Source organism: Megalops cyprinoides, chromosome 15 (assembly GCF_013368585.1).
Source record: "Megalops cyprinoides isolate fMegCyp1 chromosome 15, fMegCyp1.pri, whole genome shotgun sequence".
NCBI classification, from domain to species: domain Eukaryota; kingdom Metazoa; phylum Chordata; class Actinopteri; order Elopiformes; family Megalopidae; genus Megalops; species Megalops cyprinoides.
In genome coordinates this window covers 4701205-4724611 of record NC_050597.1, presented here as the reverse complement: position 1 = coordinate 4724611, position 23407 = coordinate 4701205, and the positions used below count along the sequence as shown (strand labels likewise).

The 23407-nt window shown below is 40.8% G+C and overlaps 1 protein-coding gene across 3 annotated transcripts in view; it reads right to left on the bottom strand.

Moving 5' to 3' along the window:
• LOC118789677 (gamma-adducin-like) overlaps positions 1-19417 on the bottom strand; it is a 62916-nt gene extending 43499 nt beyond the window's left edge. For 2 of the 3 annotated variants that reach the window (XM_036546189.1, XM_036546186.1), the window contains exon 1: positions 19278-19417. The gene's annotated coding sequence lies outside the window, so the exon portion shown is untranslated. Of the gene's footprint in view, positions 1-5841; positions 6002-19277 lie in introns of those variants that run through there. The other variant, XM_036546188.1, reaches the window with a different exon arrangement.
• Between the last annotated feature and the right edge of the window lie 3990 nt (positions 19418-23407).

Genomic DNA, 23407 nt, shown 5'->3' with positions numbered 1-23407 from the left:
TATCTATTGTTATGCAGGAAGTGACAAGGCCTGGACCGGCGGAGCGCTATCCTCCTTCCTGTGTTCTCGTCCTTATGTTCCACTGCGCTGTTTTTTTTTTTTTTTTTTTATACTCCACTTTCTCAAACGCCCCTATCTGACAGACAGGATGCGCAAATGAGGAAGGTGACATGAGCTTTAAGCAAACAAAACAGTGGATTCAGAGCAAGCAGATAAAACGCCCAACACCAACTTTCTGTATTTGTGTTGGCGTGAGGCAAGTATGTTAAACATTTATCATACCCTAAACAACGACAGCAAAATTCTGAACCTACTGTTCAGAACATCAGTCTACAACCAGTGTGCATTTTGTGCATTTTTCTTTGACGTTGCCAGGAAGCAGATTTTTATTTCAGTGAGATCATGGTGGTATTCAACAATGTGTTCACACTAAAGACAGAATTTAATTTAGACACTCACAAAACAATTGGTTCAAATGGAAGTTATGTAACCTATAAATGTCTCTGTTAATGCTCACTGCTTGTGTTTTAGGCACACAGAATGCTTTCGAATGGGAAAGCCACACAAAGATTCTGACGTATTGGTTTTCCGAAAAAGAGGGGGGAAAAGTTTAGATAACAACTGTCATTTAGAAGGTATAACTAAACCTTGGGAATTTAGTTTTTTGTTCTGGAAAAGTCATTGTTCAGTACTGAACACCCAGCAAAAGCATGGAGTTGCGATCAGACATGCAAACCACAGACCAAACCCAACACCACACACAGGGTTGATGTCTAAATGAGGGAACTAAAAGTCCAACCAAACACTTTCCCTCTTGTTCAATCTTCCTCTCTCTGAGCAATCTTGCCTTTTAATATCCAACACAGCCCAGATGCTGACAGAACTGAACAGTGTGGTCTATGCCCTGGATTACACAGTGTAAAGAGGTGTGGTCTTCAGCCCAGTTTAAACAAATAAAGGGCATGATCTTTTACATTTCCTTACATTATTGCCATTTAGCAGATGCTCTCATCTAGAGTGACTTACAATTTTATCCATGTGTACAGCTGGACATTTACTCAGGTAACTGAGGGTTAAATACCTTGCCCAAGCGTACAACAGCAGCAGTCCCAGTGGGGAATTGAACCAGCAAGGTTACGAGCCCTGCTCCTTACCACTACCCTACACTGCTGTCCCTTCTCTAGGCTTGACAGAAGTAAGGGGTGTGGTCTCCAGCCTGGATTATAGTACTAAGAAGTGTGGTCTTTGGCCCAGTTCATACAAATAAAGGGCATGGTCTTTGCTATGGTTGTTGAAACCTGGTGAAACTAAAGGGCGTGACCTCTGGCATGGTTTACAGAACTAAAGGGTGTGACCTTTAGCATGGTTTACAGAAAGGAAGGGTGTGGTCTCTGTTCTGCTTTATTGACCTGAATGTTGTGGTTTCTGGCGAGCTGGCATGGTCTGTAGCACTTACAGGATTGGCAGAGACTCCACACAGAGATCTCCTCTGGACCTCGTCCAGCCCTGAGGCAGAGCAGAGCTCTGGTTTGGTCAGGACTGAGAATGAGTCAGATCAACATGAGCTCTCTAGTCATGTGACACAGTATGCGGCGGGACACTCTGAAATTCTAACCTCACCTGCTGACTGGAAGTCAACTTCCAGCACACACCATCAAGGTTTTCAAAAACAAAACATTTTACCTTCAAATTCCCTGGTCAACTATTCTTAGGCGTTCTTGCCATTTTTACACACGCATGCCAAAGTAAGGAAATGAGAAACAAAATCTTAGTTGTAAATATGCTGGTTTAGCTTTGAAAAATCCTATGATGAATGCATATTTCAAATTCACTTTGTCATATGAGAGGCCTGTAGAAGCTTGCATCACTGCAAAGAAATGTGCTGCTTTTGTTTCAGTTGATTTCTTAAGTTAATTTCATTTGGTTTCCTTTAACAGAGCATTAGTTTGTCATGGATATTAAGCTGACACAAATGCAGTGAAGCGGCTTCCCCACAAATCCCTCCACAGAGGGTATTAAATGTCTAAAAACTTCAGACTAATTCACTGTACTTCCACTCTGTAAGTCAGCCTGTCTCAGCAAACAAAACTGTTCCGCCTGCACATTTCAACATCCAAATAAACAACTGGATGTTTTAAAACATGTTGTTTTTCTAGAGAGGGAAATTAAGTGAAGCCAGCTGTTAGTGATCTCAACAGCTGGACCCGATCCGCTGACATCATCGCATGAAACCTGGCCAAAGAATTAAGTCGAAAATGCACCACAGATGTTCTACTATGACCAGATATTCAGCTCTGTCCCTCCTACCATTCTCAGTCCATGGGGTTCCAGCTAGAAACAGGTAACAAAAAATAAATATATATATATAAGCAGTGTTGGTTATACGCATATTGTTTTGTCATATGAATGATCGTGCAACAAAAGTTGTTAACTCATCATGAGTTTAAATACATTTATGAAGATTACTTAGGTTAAGCTACTGAATATGCAGTAGATACACAACTTACACAACTAATGCAGCCTAACAATATGCAATAAGCATTTCTCAACTGACCACAGCATAGTACACTCATTGAATTGGCATTAAAAGGTTATACAGCTTCACAAATTCAAAACTGAACAGCATAAAGCATGTAACGGACGTTGGATAAGATCAACAAACTAACGTAATTTGGCCACAATACTTCTGATCCTTTTGATATTTTTAATCAGTTCGTTTCATGTGTGGGGCCGTCTATTCTAGGAATTTCAGCGGGTAATCAATCACATGGAACAGCATGAAAGAGCTCTGTTATTTAACTGCTCTTGTCCTAGCACTAATGAAATCACCAACGTTTGTAGTAATACTCACGGTAACAGGAGCATACCACAGACTTCCCTTCATACAGTCCCACTGACCGCCACAAGGGGAGCAAAGCTGACGTCACACCAGGGTGGGGCATGGCAGACTTCAACCAGGGTCAATGAAGAACAGGTCATGAGGGATCGTGGTGCGGAAATCAAATTCATCATATTTTTTGGCAGCAACCTGATGGCAGTTATTTAAATCTAAAACAGCAAGTGAGAATCTACCTGCGGGTGTAACAGCATCACAAACACAACTACAGACATGCTGAAACAGGAAAGTTATTCCCTACGTTACTCTGAAGCGATCAAACCAAACGTTTTGTAGCAGTAAAAGGAAGAAGCTTTAAAAACGACAGATCATGACAAACATGAACTCCTGTTCTGTTCATGTGCAGGTAAAAAAATCTGTTTAAAGCTTATTCATGATCATTTTGAATGCTCAGTGTATATACTGAGGAAAAAAAAAGTTTATATGTCAATGGTAAATTTTAAAAAACTTCTAAGTCTAACACACAACTTGAAACTTTCAACATTATAATGGCTATCTTTTTCCAAGACTGTAATTGGTACAATCACAAGTGTCCATACCCCAGAACACTAAAACAACGAACTAACATCAATGTCCCCTTTAGTCATTATGAAAATTACAAAATTTAAACAAAAAAAAAATTTGTGACAATTGGCATCAACTAAAATATGTTTTGATCTTGAAATGTTAACTTTAGTTAAACAACAAAGAACATTGTCTAAGTCAAATGATCAAAACATTATGGGAGCAAAATTCACCCCCTACTGTCTGGCTGTATCAATCAGACATTGAGTGGAATGAGGAATGAACCCTCCTGGCCACTTTAACACTGAAAAACTCACTTTTTCATCCTGGAGGTAAAACCTTCTCAGCATATTAAAAGTAGAAATTATGTGATTTTAACATTCTCAGGGTGAAGTATACCAATATTTGAATAACGCTCCAGGTTTGGGTAAAGTAATGAAGCACCTGTAACCATGGGTGACAGAATATGCGAGTGATTTACGGTTTGCCTTAAGATACAGTGGGAAAAGCTACATTTCAAGGTTTCGATAGGCACTGCACATACTCAACTGAAGTTACAGCTTACACAAGCTGAATTTTCACTGTTTTTAATTTTGGACTATGTTTAATTAATTCATCATTTACCTGAATGAGAAATCACTTGTAGAACTGAGAGTAATGAACTGACTGAATTAATAAGTTCAAATCAATCTTTCCTAAGTGGGAATTCCCCAAAGATGTGCTTGCTGAGCCTGCTCAACCATGCATAACCCTGCCAAACATGACATTGGAATTGCTTTGCGTTAGGCCTAATGATAACAGATGTCCATCTGAAGACAAAGGAATGAACCCTTTCCTGCAATATTTTTGGAGGTGTTATCAAACTTGACATATTGCAGTTGCTTCTACCTTGGCAACAATTTCCTATTGAACAATTTCCCGAAATACACATATGAATTATATCTTTAACGCACATGTAATACACACACCCATGCTGTGTGGGGACTCAAATAATACATGTGCCCCTGTAATATGCATACTAAATCAACTGAACAAAGGTTTAGACTGTGACTGGAGATATCAATCTCTGCGTCTGTCAGCACAATGACTACCCTCACCAGCTCAATGTGCTACTTAATTCCCTACTTCCAGAGAGTATTTCAAAGTGCTTCCCCAGTGCTGTTATTAAATTATTATGGCAAGAGACTGTGCCTTTGCTGAAGTTACTGCTCTCCCCAACCCCTCCATTACTGCAAAGTGAGAGATAACACTAAGCCTTGAAATAGGACCACCGGCAGGTATCTCTGCACCACACAGTTCCGAGGCATTAGAGAGCAAGACAAAAATGAACACCTATAATTCACAAATCCTAAGGGCTTCTCTTAAACAACGCCTAAACTTCCTGTTAAAAAAAAAAATAAATTCAGCCTTCCTTAGTGAAGAGAATGTCAATTAAAAACAAAGTCACATACAGGAGAATCACAAAGCCTGAACCTTTCCAATTAAGCTGTTTCGAGATCCTTCTTTCCTCTGTGGCATGGTGTGGAATATGAAAAAGGAGTGGAATAAAGGACTTCAGATGAAGCGCAAACTCCTTGTTCCACAACACCACCTGTAACCAGTATAAAAATGTCACAAGCAGTCTTATCACAGTTTCAGTGCTTGTCAGTAAATAAGAGAGGCCCTCTAAACCGGACTCAGTTTCACAGGTCCCTGCCATAGAGTCATAAAACAAAGCAAACATGAAATGTGTACACTTCAAACTTTTTCACACAAGGACCCAGAGGGACAGTCATCGGCGCGGTCTAGACACAGCTATTGATCTGACAGAGATGAGGGTCTTCTCTCCGCTGTGTTAACAGCTCAATGCAGGCCAGGTTGCTATGGGGAGGGCTGTGCTGACTTATTGTACAGAACATGCAGGGATATCTGCAGACCTCTGATCCTTTCACAGTTCAACGATATGCTTCCCCAGAGAAAGCTGAAGCAATCAGAGCACCGAGCAGGAGGAATAAAAATATACCCAACTGATACCCAACAGACTTTACTGTAAGGAAAACCAAAAACAAAATGTATCAACTCTACGCAGCATGGATCACTTTAGTAAACTGTTTACATTTAAGGAAAATCAAAAGATCTGGACTGAAATACTCAATTACATTACTTTCATTTTACAGACAGAATGATTTAGAAACAAATGCTTTTTGAATGCAAGGGCTTGATCAACATGCTTCCCTCTCCAAATTCAATACAGATGAGTTAGTCAGAACCTGTCAAACAAGGTATTTGAGAATGCATTTCTCACAATGACCGCTGCAAACAAATAATGGTCTTGGCAAAGAGCAGCATATAGGCGATAACTGAGTGTAAAACAAAGCACAGTGTTAAATTCAATTAAAAGCCCTGCTAGCTCAAGCCAACCTTTAAAAGATGTGCCTCCAAGCAAGTGAGAATTCACCTACCACGTGTTGAGGGGAAAAAAAAAAATATCACCAGCTTCACTGGATTTCCGTGGTTCCCTCTTACATTCTGATAACAAACAGGATGTTCTGGATCCGAATCGGGACACGATTCCCCCCGGTGAGGCTTCTCCTCCTTCTCTTTCGGAGGCTTTATCTCACAGCACACAAGGAACAGGAGCCTGGGACACAGGTCTGGGGAACAGCTTGTGGTGTGGGTCTCTTCAGAAGGGGGCGGAGCGAGGACATACCGATTAGCATTCTCCTGGCACATGCTGGGGCAGAAAACAACAGCCACACTTTTTTTTCCCCTTTTCTTTTTTTTTTTTGGCTCACAGGCTTTTGTTAGTCCTCTTTTTTTTTGCTGAAGAACTTACACTTTATGACCCATTCTAGTGGAGAGGGAGTGGGGGAAGGGGGGCTCTCTGCAGAGCAAACTGTGCTCTCCTCAGTGTATTGTGCCTGGTTTTTTTTTTCCCCTCCTCCACTCGTCCGAACACAGTGAGCTTGTCAGGTCGGACATTTCATCCATCACGCTGGTTTGCAAGTTTGGACAATGAGATGAGAGGGGCACAAAGGGTCACAGCTCCTTTAACCTGACGGGCAGGCCCCGAGGAGCACCGCCCCTCCCCCACCTGGGGGTTCCGACATACCGCTTTCGCTTGCGGCAGCTGAAGCGGGGTTATCCCCTTTGGGCGGGTAAAAGGAACAGAGCTTTCTAGGGTCTGGGTTTGGCCAAAGACTGTAATTCTGCTTAAACAACCTCAGAATCAGAATCAGACTTTACTGGACAAGTATACTTTTACACATACAAGGATTTTGACACTCACAGTGCGTTCATACGAAGGTGACAACCACAATACCACCCAACAGTAACGCACCGTACTGTTACGGGCTGATCTGAAACCACACATCTACACCGTTTCTAATTTTGCCTTCACTGATATTACTCTTCATGGGTTAATATGGGACAACTCCAAGATGCATTCCTTTAAAATATTACATTTTTTTGCAGAATTAAAAAAAAAAAGAAACAACACCAGCTGCATTCCATTATAGGCACGCCCTCTCTATCTTCTCTTCTGTCACCACATGTCTTTCCCCCTCTGAACGATCGCTCTACCTGGTGCCATTTCAGTCTTTCTTCCTCGTGATTTTGACCTGCACCCAACCGGTCTCAAGAGACCTGGAGTGTAAACTCAGGGCAACCATCAGTACCAGCCCGAATGAGCTGTCGCAGGGGAACTCTGGTTTCGGAGACGTGCAATGCTGCATCTTCAGGTCAAACATGCAGAGCGTAAGCCTAATTACTGCTGCATTACTCAGCTGCATGTCTGGTTGCGTTTTTCTTCACTGCTGCCATTTTAAGATATTATATATAGCCCAAAATAGGAATCGTAGACAGAAGAGTCTCAGCCTGGCAGTAGGCCATTTTGCCAATGTAAGCTAATACCATTTTTTGAGGAAAAAAAAAATCTTCACACTTTCCCTAGAATTGCTATCATTCCATCTCTGCCACATGTTGCAACAACTCCTTGTTTATCTAACTTGTATGTACAGTTGACACATCTGCTCATTTCCATTAAAAACATAAAAGCAGTTAATATTTTAAAGAGTCTACAACAATCAAAGACATTAAAAATGCATAGAAAATGCTGACCGTATTTAAAGGGAAAGTGGCCTTGTAAAACTGAGTTGTACAGCTGTGATTTGTAAAGTCCTACCAGAGTTTCAAGGTCATGTCAATTGATTAACTTGTGGTGGGTGAAAGAAGGCATGTTAAATGGACACCAATTTCCATTTCAATGCCTTATTTCCATTGACCATGCAGTGTCTGGATGGATTCACGAGAAAGCATTTCATCTGATATTTTAAAGATCTCTTTGAAGTGCCCCCCCCCCCGACCTGACAGTGTTTTTTGGACACATGTGCCACCTCCGAGCTAATTAAAGGTTTACGATGAAACCTTTGAAACTGCATGTGCTATAGACTATGTTTAATATGGTAATGTCCATAGCAATTTCTTTAGAGCCTGACATTTCAGTCTCTACCCTTTCTAGTAATTGAAGCTCTGACCATTTACTTCATGTTCTTACGCTTCATTAAACAGGAGCTTGATCAACAACGACTTTGTGCATGGCACTTTGGAAGGTTTCACCATGCATCATATGTATGCACCATACTTCCAGTGGCTTTTATCTTAATCATACTGACGTCTTTTACTGGGATAAAACATTTACAATGTGATTCACCGATTGCTCTGTAATTGATGTCAAAGACATAGTGATGTACTGTGTAGTGCTTCGCTTTCCTTTCCACTGAATATTCAGACTTGCACTGCAATCATGTTTTTCATATTTACCTTCCCACCAGTCAGTTCCACAAATAAATGCACACAGCCCTGCACACAGAAAGAAGGTGTGGAGCAAAATGGAAAAAATAATGAGGAAAAAGACCAGGTAACAACACCACTGCAGCCTCCACTGAAAATCAGCCTGCCAAAGAAATTTGTCCTAACAAATCCTAAGGATCTGCAGCACTAGTAATATGCCTAGAATAGGGTTTAAGCTACTGTTATAATCTGAACTATGACAGGCAATTGTGGCTGTCGACTTACTAAACTGTGTATACTTTAACTGTACTCTGGACTTGTGGAAAATCCTAATCAGTGGTAAAAGGTAGGCACATAACAAAACAGATACATGAGAAATTGATCTCACTGGAAAACAAAGCCTGCGCAAGGCGTCAATAGGCGATAAATGCTAGTCAGTCAGCCCATTTTGTTTTTGCCATCGCTACGCTATCTTTAAATGTTATGCATTACCCAAACACACAGCCTGTTCTTGGGTGTTTATCGCCTGCGGAAATAGCACATATTTCCCAGAGGTAAAGCTAGGAGGCCTCAGACTCCCACCGATACAGCAAATGTTATGTAAAGTGGCTGCTTCACACCATTCCCTGTATCACAGCCTCTGACAAGGTAGCCAGAATATCTGTATAAACGTTCACTGACATTATTCAATCAGTGGTAATGATATCTGTCACTTTCTGGAACGAGCTCAGATCACCGCTTAGCGACCACAGCCGTTTCCATCCGCTCGGATACTCCTGTCGATCTCGCAGTTCCTCTTTTCAGTCTGTTGATGGATCTACTTTCACTTTTTCCATCCCTCGTTTCCATCCTGAACCGTCTCTGGCCTCTTCTTGTAAGGCTCCCACCTCTCCTTCCAAAGCTTTCCAGGCTCTGCTTCACAGCCAGGCTGCCCACTGACTTAGCTTCATTATTCATCAGTCTGCTCATACATATGCCAAACGCTCAGAATTTCAATCTCTGGCACTGTACAGTCTGCAACTTAAAAGACAGTTCTGGTAACCTCTGTTTTCCAGCTCTCTCCATTTTCCACGTTCACCCTCACCTTGGGTGGACGAGCTTGACTCCTTTTTCCATTTTTGACCATGGTGATGATTTTCCCAATCATTTTTGCGATCTTGAAAAGTTTTCCACTGACTCTTGCTGATCCCTTTTTGCCTGTGCGGCCTTCACCTGTCATTATGATGTCTGCCTCATTTGTAGGCCTTAAAACTGACTTGTGCCTACTTTTCAAAGCCATTTCCCTTCATTTCCTGACTTGCATTTTTTCAGTCAGCAAGACATCCTTTCTTTCAGGTACTTCTCACTCTGTTATAAAACTGGCTCACATTACTCCTGCTCCCGGGAAACCCAATATTACAGCCATCTCTCTCTACTTTTTCTTCACTCAAAAAACTCTCCAAAGCGCTATCCGTGATATTTTTGGCACTTCTTATTCATGCATGGAATTCAAACAATGGGACGTTTCCATGGTGCATACTGTCAAAAAAAATTAAACTGTGGTTTATTTTAATAAGAGAGTCTCTTGTATTCTAGGCCTGTGTAAAATGAGAAATGGAGAAATTTAGACAGAAAAAAACTTTCAGCTCTGAGAGCTGAATGGGTCACTTGCATATAAATCAGCAAAGTAGAAACTCTGAATTATTTTCATAACCACTGAAAAGCAAATTTGATTCAAAAAGCAATTAATACACCAGAAATCAGGGCACTGAAGTGCAGTGCCACATTCACTTTCCGGCTGTAAATCAATCTGATGGGAAAAGGGAAAATGTAGTTTCAATCACGATGTTCAAAAACAAGTGACCGAAAACAAACAAAGCTCAGCTCCATTAGCGTGACTCATCAATGATCTCCAGCTGTTAAAAAACAGTAACACCCGACGAGGAATTTTCAGCATCCAAAGATTTTTCCTAAGCCTGTGCATTTTTTCCATGTTTTGCAGATAAATTATACAGGGCTTGCTGTGTTTTTCTACATTCTGCAGCACTGAGGTCATTAGACAAAGTGTCTGTGCACAAGCATGTCCTTCCATTAATGCCAAGAGAGGATATGAAAGAAGACCAGTGTTGTGGTCAATGCGATTCTCAGCAAGTATCTCGGTCTTCTGAGAGACAGAGACGGTCAGAGAGACAGAAGGCTGTGGACTTGCTCTGCATATTTTGATTAAATGTCTCAAACGGATTGCTCCCTTTGCAAAAGAGTGTTACCATGATGTGGCCTTTAAACCAACACCCCACAGGGGTCTCCAAAAAACAGGCTTGGCCCCTTCTCTAAATTTGAGAATTTTTCGTTTTTCCAGAAAGCTCATTTCCAACAACTTCAGCATGAGATCAGCCACACAATTTAATATTATCTACATTACTTTCTATTACTATCTACAGTCCACAGATCAAGGCATCATCACTACTCATCCATCTGTAACTATGTATGACACAAAGTTGTATTGTTTATAATTTATCATTGTTCCAAATGCTCCATGGCAAAATTAAGGCAACACAGTGTTACTAATGCAACAAGGTGTCTTACAATAGTCATCAAGTGAAATCATGTGCCTTAGTGAAAAGGCTTTTTGACATTTTGCATGGTTACCAATTTCTAGCCTAACAAAGATTCATGTGAGATTACTTTGGGGGGATGGGAGGGTAAATGGAGGTAGATTCAGACAGAAGGAAAAGTTACGCAGTCGTAACTGAAGAACTCTCCCAGAGCACTGCAAGATTTGATTGACTGCCAATTAATACTGCAGGCGAGGCTGTGATATTCAAGACAGACACTGGAAAAAATCTATCATTTCTGCATGGTCAGATAAAATCATGGATTCTTTTACTGCATATAGCTGTTTTTGGCATCAGGGACCAAAGTACATTAGCTCTCATTGTGATAACATTATAGAACATATTTTATTAGCTTTGCTAAATCGCTCAATGACCTCAGCTATTAGCTGTAATTTCATAATGCCTTCGAGTCTGAGGAGGACTGGAGATGACTCATTAGCGGGAGGCGAATTCAGCTATCGATGGGAAAACCAACAGTGAAACCGGGTATTTAATGTGGGGGGCGGAGGGAGGGAGTGTTCAGAGAGCAGCCAAAGAGGCTGCTGGGAGCATGTGGAGGACAAGGCCCAGGCTAGAGCTGACACAGAGTAGCTGACACAGCGCTGCTCCCACTGATCACAGTATCTGAGCACCTGAACACAGGTGATATGTCACATTTCCGCAGTTCTCCATATTATATTACATTACAATATTGGCATCAAGCAGAAGCTTTTATCCAGAGCGACTTACACAGGTTACAGTTTTACCCATTTAACACGCCTGAATATGTACTGAGGCAATTCTGGGTTAAGTATCTTTTCCAAGGGTACAACAGCAGTGCCCCAGCGGGGAATCAAACTAGCACTTTTTTCAGATACGAGTCCTGCTCCTTACCACTATGCAACACTGCCGCCCTTGTTAAGTCACCCCCGAGACACAGTTTATCAGCAGCAGGGCTATCACTAGATAAGGGAGCAACTGAGAATGGGAAAAGGATTGGCCATATTATGTGCATAACAGAATTAGTTTGGAGAATGCCACGCAATTCTCTCCGACACTGGCAGGCTATGAATGGGTATGATGGCGGTGTAACGTTTTTAGAATGTTCACAATGCCACCAAGGCATTAAGCTTCACCCCCTTTTCCAGAACTGAAAACAAACGGACATTATCTGCCAGACATCAGCACATGCCTTCTGTCTTAAGACACCAATGTGATCTTTCCGCTGTCAGACTGCTCAACTCACTGCAGCTGTGCAGTGGAACAGGACGAGCACTCATATGTTCTGGTATTTGTTTGGTCATTGGGCAGTTACACATTTACACATGACAAATGCAGATACCTAAACACAGGACAATGCAAGCAGTTTTAACAGGGGCAGTTTATCCAGTAATGTAACCCCATCCTACCCCCTCTACTTAACTTAACACAATTTGTTGAAACTCCTGTCATAAATGCTTTTGCAAAAACAGTAACAGACTGGTTGGCATAGAGACTATTAATATTAATATTTCAGGGAGTAAAACTTTACAACAGGTAAGCCCCTAAACAAAGCTAAAACTTAAACGATTCATATGTGCATCACAGGCAATTTAGACATCAATGTCTTGTAAGGAAGTTTGAGTAGGCATATATTAAAAAAACACCTGCATGTGTGAGCTGATCCAATCCTACCCAAATAACTGAACACAGTCAAATACTGAACTGAGCAGAAATGAAAATAAATAGAACAACCAGCACCCACAATACATATACAAATTAAAACAGAAGAAAATGTGACGCTGGTGACAGCGATGTATATTTCTGACATCTTGAGCATATACCAGAAGCATTGTCAGAAATCCAAACGCAGTTACAACAAACAATTTTGTTTTGATCTGTCTCCTCAAATCAAGTCCATTGATTTGAGGAGACAGATCAAAACAAAATCTCTGAATCAATCTTGTTTCAGGGCATGCTGGGAGAGCAATATCTGGTCTGCGGTTAAACGCCAACATGTGTCCTGTGGGTGTGGATCTCCTTTCAGCAGCCTCTGTAAACATGACACCTGCTTCCACTACACACCCAGAGGCAACCCCCTGCCTGCCAAGCCACGGTGTACCAGCAGGCTGACAAAACGCTTCAGGCAAAGACTGGGCATCCAAATTTTTTGAAAGATGAGAGGTCCTTTTCCAGCAACTTTTCTGTAGGTATTTTGCCGCAAAACAACTTGTTTCGAAACCCACCAGCAGTTGCACACAGAGGATATTGCAGTGCAAATCTGTCCGGCACAAAGTGTAGATGCTGAAACTGATTGTAGGCTATGCCTCAAACACCATCACCTTTTCACCGCGAAGCCAACTGAGAAATTAAACACTTTATGATACGACTCTGCTGGGACACACCCACCCCTACACCATGTTGATGATTTAACAATATCTGGCCTACAGCAGCTGCTGAAACCTGCACGGTAAACAGGAACTGTTGCAGGGGGCATTTGTGGACAGTTGGGCTGTGGTCAATACATTAAAATTAGACTCCTCCACCCAGGATGTTTTGCAACAGGGCAGATAATAAATACGTTTCCTGAACATTTCCTGAGTGTTTCTGCGGACTCACCACACCCTGCACGCAGGATGCCATCCCCACCCCACGACCTCACCGAAAGGTCAAAGGTTAACACTGACGGTTACGAGGATATTTAAACACGGACAGGTGCTCGATATAGGCAAGCTTTTCTAGGTTACCCTGATCACCCACAACCTTCTTGACTGCCTGATGCTTGGCTTAATCATGCAACTGTGCAGCTAATTACTAAACCATTTATAAACAGAAAGATTAGTCTTACACATTGTATCAGAGCCACCTGAAAATACAAACCTGAATCTTCCTTATGGGGTCTCTTAAATCTTAAAGCTCGAATGCCTTTTCAAATCATTATCCAAGGCCCTATAACCAATAAATGGAAAAACCTACTCATCTTAGACTGAATACTAATGTACATTACCAATATGACGAAAGCACAAATAAAATATTTGTAGAGGAGAAGCACAAACAGCCCAAAGGTGTGAATGGATCTGGCTAATATTTGACTGTTTGCTTTGGCTGTGTTCATGCTCTGATAAAAGAAAAAAGGTGAATATAAATTCAGGAGTGCATTTTCCATCCAATATGTTGCATTGCCAGAATTTTGGTGGGGGGGGATTTGCGCAACTAGACCAATGGAAAACTATTCAACATGATACTGAGCGTGCTCACCAGGGGCTCAGAACAAACCGAAATGCTGAAATAACAAAGATATCCTCACAGGCACACTGCAAGCCTACAGTGCTCCAGAGCCCCCACAAACATTTCCACACCCTGAATCTCCAAAACAGGAGCAAAACGCACACATTCTCACAGCAAACAGACTAGACCTACTGTTCTGACCACAGAGCACTGCACAGAGCTCCCCCCATGGAGATCCTGTGGATGGTTTTAAGGGCTGACGCAGAAAACAAAAATCTGTCCCATGACTGAAATGTGTGGGGCTCTCCCATTCAGGTTCAGAGGCAGCATCCTTCAATGTCTTTTTTTGTGTGTGTGTGTGTGTGTGTGTGTGTGTGGTTATTTATTAGGAAGCTAGACAATCCTTGGCACCCTTTCTAAACCAGATAAAATGATATAGACACCCCGGAAATCTTAACCATCCTATGCCATACCAAGTGCTTTGAGCATGATGAAAATTGGAACACTGGAATTCACGTTTCTTGTATTCAACTGGCCATTCAAGTGAAGACACACTCCACGGTACCATTAAACATTTCAAATGACAGCTCAGCCATGAAAGGATTTTGAGAGTTACCTGCATCCAACTACAATGACAGGAATTGCACTCTTTGTGGCTGTCTCTCCACTGCCAGATACACAGGTCACCATACAGAGGATCGACACCGCCATTCCTGTCAAATCTCACCAAAATCAACAGAACATCATCTTCTGGTTTGAAATGTCAATTATTCATGAGGTCAGTTCGTTTAACTAAATTTTATTAAAGTTTCCATATTAGGATTGATCCCCAAGTTCTCTTATTTTCATAATACACTTTTGAACAAAGTGTTTATTTTCATCCCCCCCTTTTTAAGGAAAGTGTTCAAAAGTTTGCTTTCAACACTTTTGCTTTTCAGAACATCCCTTTGCTTTCTGATAGAGAATTTCAAGTCTGTAGAATGGGTGAGCAGCATGAGAAGGCAGCAACTTCCCTGGTCCCTGATTGGTTGGCCAATCAAGTGACGAGTGCTGTGGGCGGGGTCGTTAATTCATTTAAATACCATGTCATCACTCTTGGTGCCAGAGGCAGAGCTGTAGGGCAGACATGAGGAAACTACTGAAACAAAAGGGGGCAATGATCAATTAACAAAGTTGAAAGTAAAGGTGAACTGCTAGATAAGAAAGGCAGGGAAGGCTGAAAAAACTACACAAGAGGGAAAGGATAATGACCCACCATATCCACACAGCTGTCCTCACAGAGAGAGCCTTCAGCTAACAAGAGTCGAATTATTCCAGATACAAGTGCTTCTCCAAATCGAGGAAGCTTTCACAATGCGCACACCTCATTCATTTAAAGTCCCTTGAGAAACCCACCATTTGGGTATAAATGACAGGTAAATGACAGATGGGGTCAGTTATTCTCCATCTGTTTCAGGCTGCATTTACCATGTTCTGAGAACTATGAAAGAGAACCTGCAATTTCAGGAACTCAGTTACTGGAGAAACCTGTCACAAAAGCAGTAAACCTATCATTCAGCATTCCTTCGATAAAACTGAGAAAGCGACTGCTCTTTTAACATGCATTTCCTATGCTAACCTTCAACAATTTTAAACACCTTTCTAGTACAGCATTCTTCAAGTTCAGCTTCATTTAAAAATAAGTTCAGTTACAATAAACTGGTATTCCAGTGAATTACAGATGACCAAACCAGAAGACTGACCTTTTCTGAGAACAGAATTAAAGCAGCAAGGCCTGTAAAATCCCCTTAACTGTACTACAATTTAAAACCAAACACTTACGGCAATGATTAGCACTGAAAATAACCATGCGAACGCATGCATACCTGGCATGTGATTGTTCATTTTCAAGAGGTAATTAGACCTAAAAAAAAACCCCTCTGCACTCAGTGACTCACATACTAATTTAGGTGATTTTGGTCACCCAATTTCATCATTTCTATCAAGCTAGGAGCTTTTCCAGTGAAACAGTAACCAGCTTCCAGGATTCAAGGCCCAATTTTCAAAAGAAAAAAAAAAATCGGTTGGTTTAATGTGCAATTTATGCAATTACTCTTCTGCACAGCTCCACAGATGGAAGCATTCATAACCCTGGATAATACAACGCTATAATTCACACAAACCTGAGGAATACTGCCAGAAAAGAATGCAACCCACAGGAAAAGCCACCACATTTAAATGTCAGCCCTCAGGCCTGCAATTGAGGTGATTCGCATCACAAGGAGACTTCCCTCAACCACTGCCCCCCACCAAAGATTGCACATTTCTTCTGCCCAATAATCACTGTTTTGCATCTCCAGACCTATGGACAGAAAATGTCCAGAGGTGGCTGTGTGTAATAATGGCAATGACTGTGAAGCAATAACTCACTCACTATAACACAATGGATGTCACAAGTCACAAAAGTTTAGGATGTGTGTTGAAATCCAACCACTGTGGATCTATGGAGACACACTGCAGTGTGTAGGCATTTCAGAGAATGAGCAATAATGGCGAGCTCCGTTTAACATGAATTAAAATTTGTGCGGTGATGTACTCATTGCTGTCAATGGAGAACAACTGTCACCTAAAAGATTCTTTTAAAACAAGTTAAGAGCTGCACGTGTCTCTCAGGAAACATGTCCTTACAGGAAGACACTAAATCAAGTACCAACAAAAAAGGGCCCTTTAGCATTTCATTTAGCCTTTACTTTATATATCAGTTCACCTCACGATAAAACTGCCTGTTAAAGCAACTTATGAAGAACATATGGAGGGACATGGTAACTGCATTTTGAAAAATACATCTCCTGTGCTTAACAGCTTAAGCCATTCAAGGTTTTGAAAGAAACCAGAAATGAGTCGGCGCATAGAGAGTGGAATTCACCTGTTTGTGAATTCCATTTTACACTAATCTATTTCCAGCAGGCCTAAAACCTGGAATGGCTCATTCTGAAATACAAATGGTTTCAGAGAAGAGAGAAATGCTATTTTTCCAGATGTATACAAAGATTTACAAGCACAAATTTTTCACCTATCTCCCTTCATTTCGGTTTTAGACACTGGAACTTTATTACCACATCTTATTTACTGTTAAACAGGAAAATGTGTTCAATGTTTGTCCAAATCTGTTAGGTAGCAGCATCTGAAACACTGTCCAAGCTGGCAAAGAGGCAAGCCCTTTGAGTAAGGGAGGCAAAGTGCTTTAACTCATTGTAACAGTTCCATTTAATTGCTGCCACACACCTTACCTGTGCTCAGAAAGAAACGGTGGGTATGGAATTTTACCATCTAAAAGTTTAAGATGAAAGAAAACTAGCAATACCTGTCCCAAGGATGTCCTGACAGAAGGCTTTGGGGACGACTGACAAAATTTCCAATAACTATACCGACTGGCTATATGCAATAGCCTATTAAAGCTACTATGACATTTAATAAAAATGATTAGGACTAGACTTACTATGACCACCTGCATCATTTAACAAGTGCGTTTACTGGAATTCCTAGGATTCCAGCACCCATTCGCTGCCCCCTACTGCATGTTAAAGGATTTGCCTCAGTGGTGTCAACACAGGGTTTCTTATGTCAAATTCATAAACACCACATTAATCAAACACAATCACTCTCACATGCCGCTATCATTTACTATTCTTCCACACACAGTCTTGAAACTACAATCGTCTGAAATTCAACACATGTAAGCTTTCAGATAATGTAGAGAAAAGGCACTAAAGCTGTCCATGACTACCATATAGTAACATGCACTGAAAATTCTAACTGACAAAAACATCTGAATTAGACTTTTACAATTTAAAATGATAGATTAACGATAATGGTTATTTAAGGTGTGGTTATGTTAGCTATCCAACACCACAGAAGTCTAAGACAAACTCATGCAGTTACATGAATTTGATATGTTCATAGCATGAAGCATTAGAGTAAGTCTTGAACAGTACTTTTTTCCTGCAAGAGTAAAACAGGGACATACGCAGGAAACATGTTATAACCGCAGTATTCATGTGATTTTGATACTTTTATCTTCAATTCGCGAGTTGTGCGCAGATATGACGCAATGCCTCATGCAGTCCCGAACTGTAATTCAGTTGTTGCAGCTGGCCTATGCTAGCCTTTAAAATGCCACTTCTATTTGCCTTCGAGTCAACACAACGCGACTTTTTATTTTTGTAATTTGACAAAATTGCGCATTAGGAAACTTACAGAACATACAGACCAGCACGATAACCAATAAATAAATAAAAATAAAAATGCATACACATAAAAGCGCGCACACACCATCACAGTCCTATTATGAATTGGGTTGTGAAGTGGTGAAAACCTGGTCAAAATGATTTATAAAGTGATTTATACAATTAGCAACATACAACTGAAGGCGAGGCTGAGATGGCAATCCTGGCGCAGTGAACCCAGGTGTAGCCATTCGAGACACCTCTTTAATTACCTCATTAATGATTCAACAAGATACCGATTTTACTGTCGCTTTCAGCAGTTACATGATATCAGTCAAACGTTCGATGATACTGAAGTCATGACTCATTCATTGCCCAATTTATTGTAGGGAGGGTCAGGTTCTGGACGCAAGCTTCAGAGTTGCAAACCATGTCGTAGCCACCGCTAACCAACTAGCTAGGTAGCTAAATGCACTTGCCCTTAGCGAGCAGTTTTGTCTGGAATCTGAAGTGGACACGTTCACCCATCGTTACCTCAAATTTTAGAAGCAATATTCGACTGAGCTAGTCGTATTTTGCGCAAAATGCTCAGAATTGCAGTTCCCTGTGATCATACTCGTCATAGCTAGCCCGCTATCAGTCAATTGAAAATGCATTAACAGGGTAGGTATCGTTAGCTAACTATCTAGCCAACGCCTTTTCCCTGTTTTCTGACGTCCATCAATTTGTGGTTGGTTGTAACCTAAGGACATAGAATAACCGTCTCTGATCAAAGTAACCAGCAGCTACTGTATAGTGACTAATTAAGACAATGTAGCTAGCTCGATCTGTTTCTAACATCAGGTGGCTAGTTAATGATAGCCCGCTCATATACTGTCTAGCCAGCTAACGTTAGTTTTAGTGGAGGCCAAGCCTGCTGTCGAATCCAAAATAATTCCAATTTTCTAGTAGTACTTTCTTACAAGATATTCCGCATGTGATCAGACTGATAGCAAGCTAGCGTGCTGCATCCATGTGTCGAACAATGCACAACGCTCCCTAACCTAGCTAATGTTAACTATATAAGTATAGGCCTACTATTGCACTTGATGTCCCGGTGCAGTAGTCTTTAAAATGTTTTACCTGAAGCGGTCGATTAAACTAATGAAGAAAATCAGGCGCTTTCATTCAGCCCCAGAGTCCTGCAACCTGCGATCCAAACCACTCCGGATTGCGGCGGCAGCGGCTCCTGTTGCTAGTGTGTGTAGTGTGTAGAATTTAAAACTCACTATTTAGCAGGAAGTAGTTTCTGCCTTCCCTCTCATGCTTTCATCAATGACTCATAATCTTGCAGCCCCGCCTGAAAACTCAAAGGCGCTGTACGATACTAGCGTGCAAGACCGTACCAGACTGTGTAAACCACCGTCAAAGCATTGTTTGCGAAAAAATGTCCACACCGTTTGACTTCAAGAATGCGTTCTTCTGCGTTGTATTCAGGCCTAATTACGAATAATTTATGTTTCACGCATTTATATTACTATGAAGATCCAGGTCTTTACAGCCTGGTCAATTAGCATATTGAAAAGAAATTTAGGCTACTTAACGCAAACTGAGACGCAGCGAATAGACATGTGAGGAGTCTTTCAATACGAAGTGTTCAAAACTGCTCGATAAAATGAACTAATTTAAGTGGGAATCATATGACGCTGTATTAACATGTTCCAATATATATTTTTTCCATGTGAAGAGGGAGCGTTTGAAGGAAGTTGTGCTAAAGATGGTTTTACTTTTGCAGGTATAATTAGACGAGATTATTATAAATTGTGAAATAAAAGAACCAAAACTAATACAAGTGATTATATTTTGCTAGTGTTTGGGAATTTATCCCTTCCCCCTGAACATGCAAAAATAAGTTTTTTTTTTTTTTTTTTTTTTTTTGCATAGTACGTACAGACCCCACCTTCCCTCGCCCACGGATTTAATCCGTTTCATTTTTAAAACGAGAATGCCTTGAGGTATATATTTTTTAACAGCTTCGGTTAACACAATTCCCCGTGAAGAACATTCCACTGAAACATCGAGGACGGAATATTAAGATAGAAGGTTTACGAAAAATTCGTAACAAACTTAAGTTAATCAGTGTCAAGGCCATAACGGGGGCAGGAACCGAATTTCATGCGTTTTATTTATTTATTTTTGTGTATTTTATCGGGCATTTAACAAACATTCAGAATATTCAGTAAATGTTAGCATACATTTCATATTGTCAGTATGAATATACCGTACATATTTCACCTTTTAAATAAACATTCCACCCATTGAGGTACATGAATCAAGACTTTGACATTAAATTGATTTTATATCTCAAGATTACTTTTAGTAATCCACAGTAACACGTTTTAGCTACCACTAGATGGAGTGCTAAGAAGCGCCACTTGCAGGTGCATCTTCCGCAGGTCGCTGCTGCCGAAGGACTTACATGGCATGTTTGCGTCCTCTAGTGGTACAGATTACTTTGCGCAAGTGTAAATGGAGCTGCTTGACGGACTTCAGATAGAGCAAGTCTGTGGTGTCCATATATTTTGTATTACCGTCTCCTTGTCACGTTGCAGTACAGCAGATTTATAGATATACACACCATCGTTATTGGCATCTTTCTTAAAAGACTCCCGTATTGTTAAGTTGCCCTACAGTGAGTTTTGTAAGCACTGTGGACAATCCTGGGTTGATTTTAGAGGGTTACAGTTATAAGATGGGCTCTACAGAGATAAGGCAAGTCCTTTACACTAATATCGCTGCACTTTAAGGATTGCACTTTCATATGATGCTTGTTGGGTTACTATGAAATCAATGATAACATGCTATCACTTTTGGAGTAACTGGGGTCCAGCTTGCTTTTGGCACATTTTCAGTTTCGGCACTAGGTGGCATCGCTGGGTTCCTGAGCCAATTTGTCGGCATTCACCTAAGCCACTGGTGTCCAAAGTTCCAGTGCGCCTGAACACCAGATGCCCAAGACCTACTGACGGCGTGTTGACAGGAGGTGCATACTGTACCACTGGCCTGGACTACTTTATAGTGCAGCATGATGTCTTTCACACTGCTGTTAAGATAGTGTTAGTATGTGTTGCACCTTGGTGCAGACCTGTTTTTAACATATCTGCATTTAACTGTAAATGAAGTGATATGAGGCATAATCATCAACTGGTAGAACAACTAGCACAAAACAAGTCATATTTAGCATTGGTATCACCTTTGTTTGAATTTATATCTAACAAATCATAACCTGGCAATGTAGTATTACAGCTGCTGATGGCAGGTCATTGCAGGATGGTCACTTAGGTTACATTCTCCACCGCTTTCTAGACTTTGCTGTGCTGCTGTACTAACAAAGTATTACCTAATCAAAGCAGAGGAGCAGGGAGTCTCTTCCATGCAATCACTTAAAGAGATGGGATAATGCTGATCTTGGATAGGCTATTCCAACATGGCATAAAAGAGTGAAATGTTGCCACTCCCACTTTCCCCTCCACTCCTTAGGCTGCTCCAGCTGTAATAGATTCCTTTTCCAGCTATTTTGAAGTATATTAAAGCTCACTGTGCCTTCACTGTTTAATGTATAGCACTATGCACACTGACAGTCTTCATATCACTACAGCACCCCCAAGAGAACCTCCATGTACCACTCATGGGTAAAATGAAGTTATAAATTATGTTTATATACATTAAATTGACTTGTTTTGGTGCTTATTTGCTTAGGGCCTTTATTCTTTGAATGCATCCCATGGGCTCAACAAATGTAATATATATAAACTTATAATATATAACTTGTAATATATATAAAGTTGTTAAAGATGGTTTTTTTCTGTGTAAGCACCATGATTACATTATTCCCTAAGCTTTCTGTTGTCTTATGTTTAAGGGTTTAAGTTGTTCTTAGGAACAGCAGCAAGATGTTCATAGCAGTCTAAAATGCGTGTGGTAGAATCACTATGTGAAGTTTTTTTTTTTATGAAAAAGAAAAAAATAGGAATGAGAGGAGCTGATCATGTGACCTTCAGTTTGGATTATTTCACACCCAGACTAATGGCATATCAGGTCTCTGAATAGCTGCCGCCCTATACCTGGAGTTGGCTCCTCTTAAAGTGGGACAATCATCTATGATGTCTGACAATTTTACTCCTAGAGCAGAAGTCGTAGAATGAATCGGGCAATAAAAAAAAGTGCAATATGTCTGTCTGCCAATCTACTTGCATTACATTTAATCGAAGTCAGCTTTGGGATTCATGTACATAGATAACGCATCAAGAAAACCCATTATTGGACCATATGAATGCATTATGTATGATATGAAAAGCTGGTTCCTGATAGCTTTTCAGAAAGTGGTGCTTCCTCAAGCGAAACACGTTTCCCAATTTTTTCACGAAGGAATGACAGATGTGACCTGTACAACACACTCTGGGACCCCATCAGCTCTTTTTAAAGGCCCCTGCAGTTTTACAGATCCTCTCTGTCAAACATGCGGCGGTAGAGTGCGAATTCAGCCATGTCATAAAACATATGCTCCACATGTATAATGCACATGTGTTTCTGCTCTCAAAGTAACAGCAGAAATGGAGTTTTCATAGATTTAAAATTTTCATTTGAGTATGCTCCTATTTGTATCTTCATCCAAACAAGATGCTCGGTTACTCTGTCCAAGGTATGTGATTTCAAAACATCTATCTTGTCTTATTCCTTTTCAAAGAATGTTTTGGTTGTGCTTTGAAGGTTCATCTGCAGTAGACACAATCGCTGTAGCGCATCCAAAAGGATCCAAAGATGGAGTTTCTGTGGTATTTAATACTGCAGTTTCTAGAACTGAAATAAAGTTCAGGCTGCCTTCAGTAGAAGTTACTTTGTAGTTTGAAATTAGGATGTCTTCAGTCTCTGCAAAAAGAATAAATGTATCTGATGATAGAGATACTCACTAATACAAGATAAAGGCTGTATAGACTAAAATGTACATGCTTTCACTTGTATTACTTATTAAAAACATTACATCCTGGTTCTTTCCCTTCTTTCTGAGTGCAGTGCACTATTATATTAATGCCATGGTGAGGTCTCATGAGTTTTGCTTTGCATTTGAACTGACCTCAGATTGAAATGTGGGCAGTTTTCTTGGACTGAAAATTATTTATATAGTCTGAGCTTTGGCACACCACAGTGCCTGTGTACATATACACTCAGTGGAGTGGGTGGCCAGACAGTCATAAAATGACAATGGCAAAATG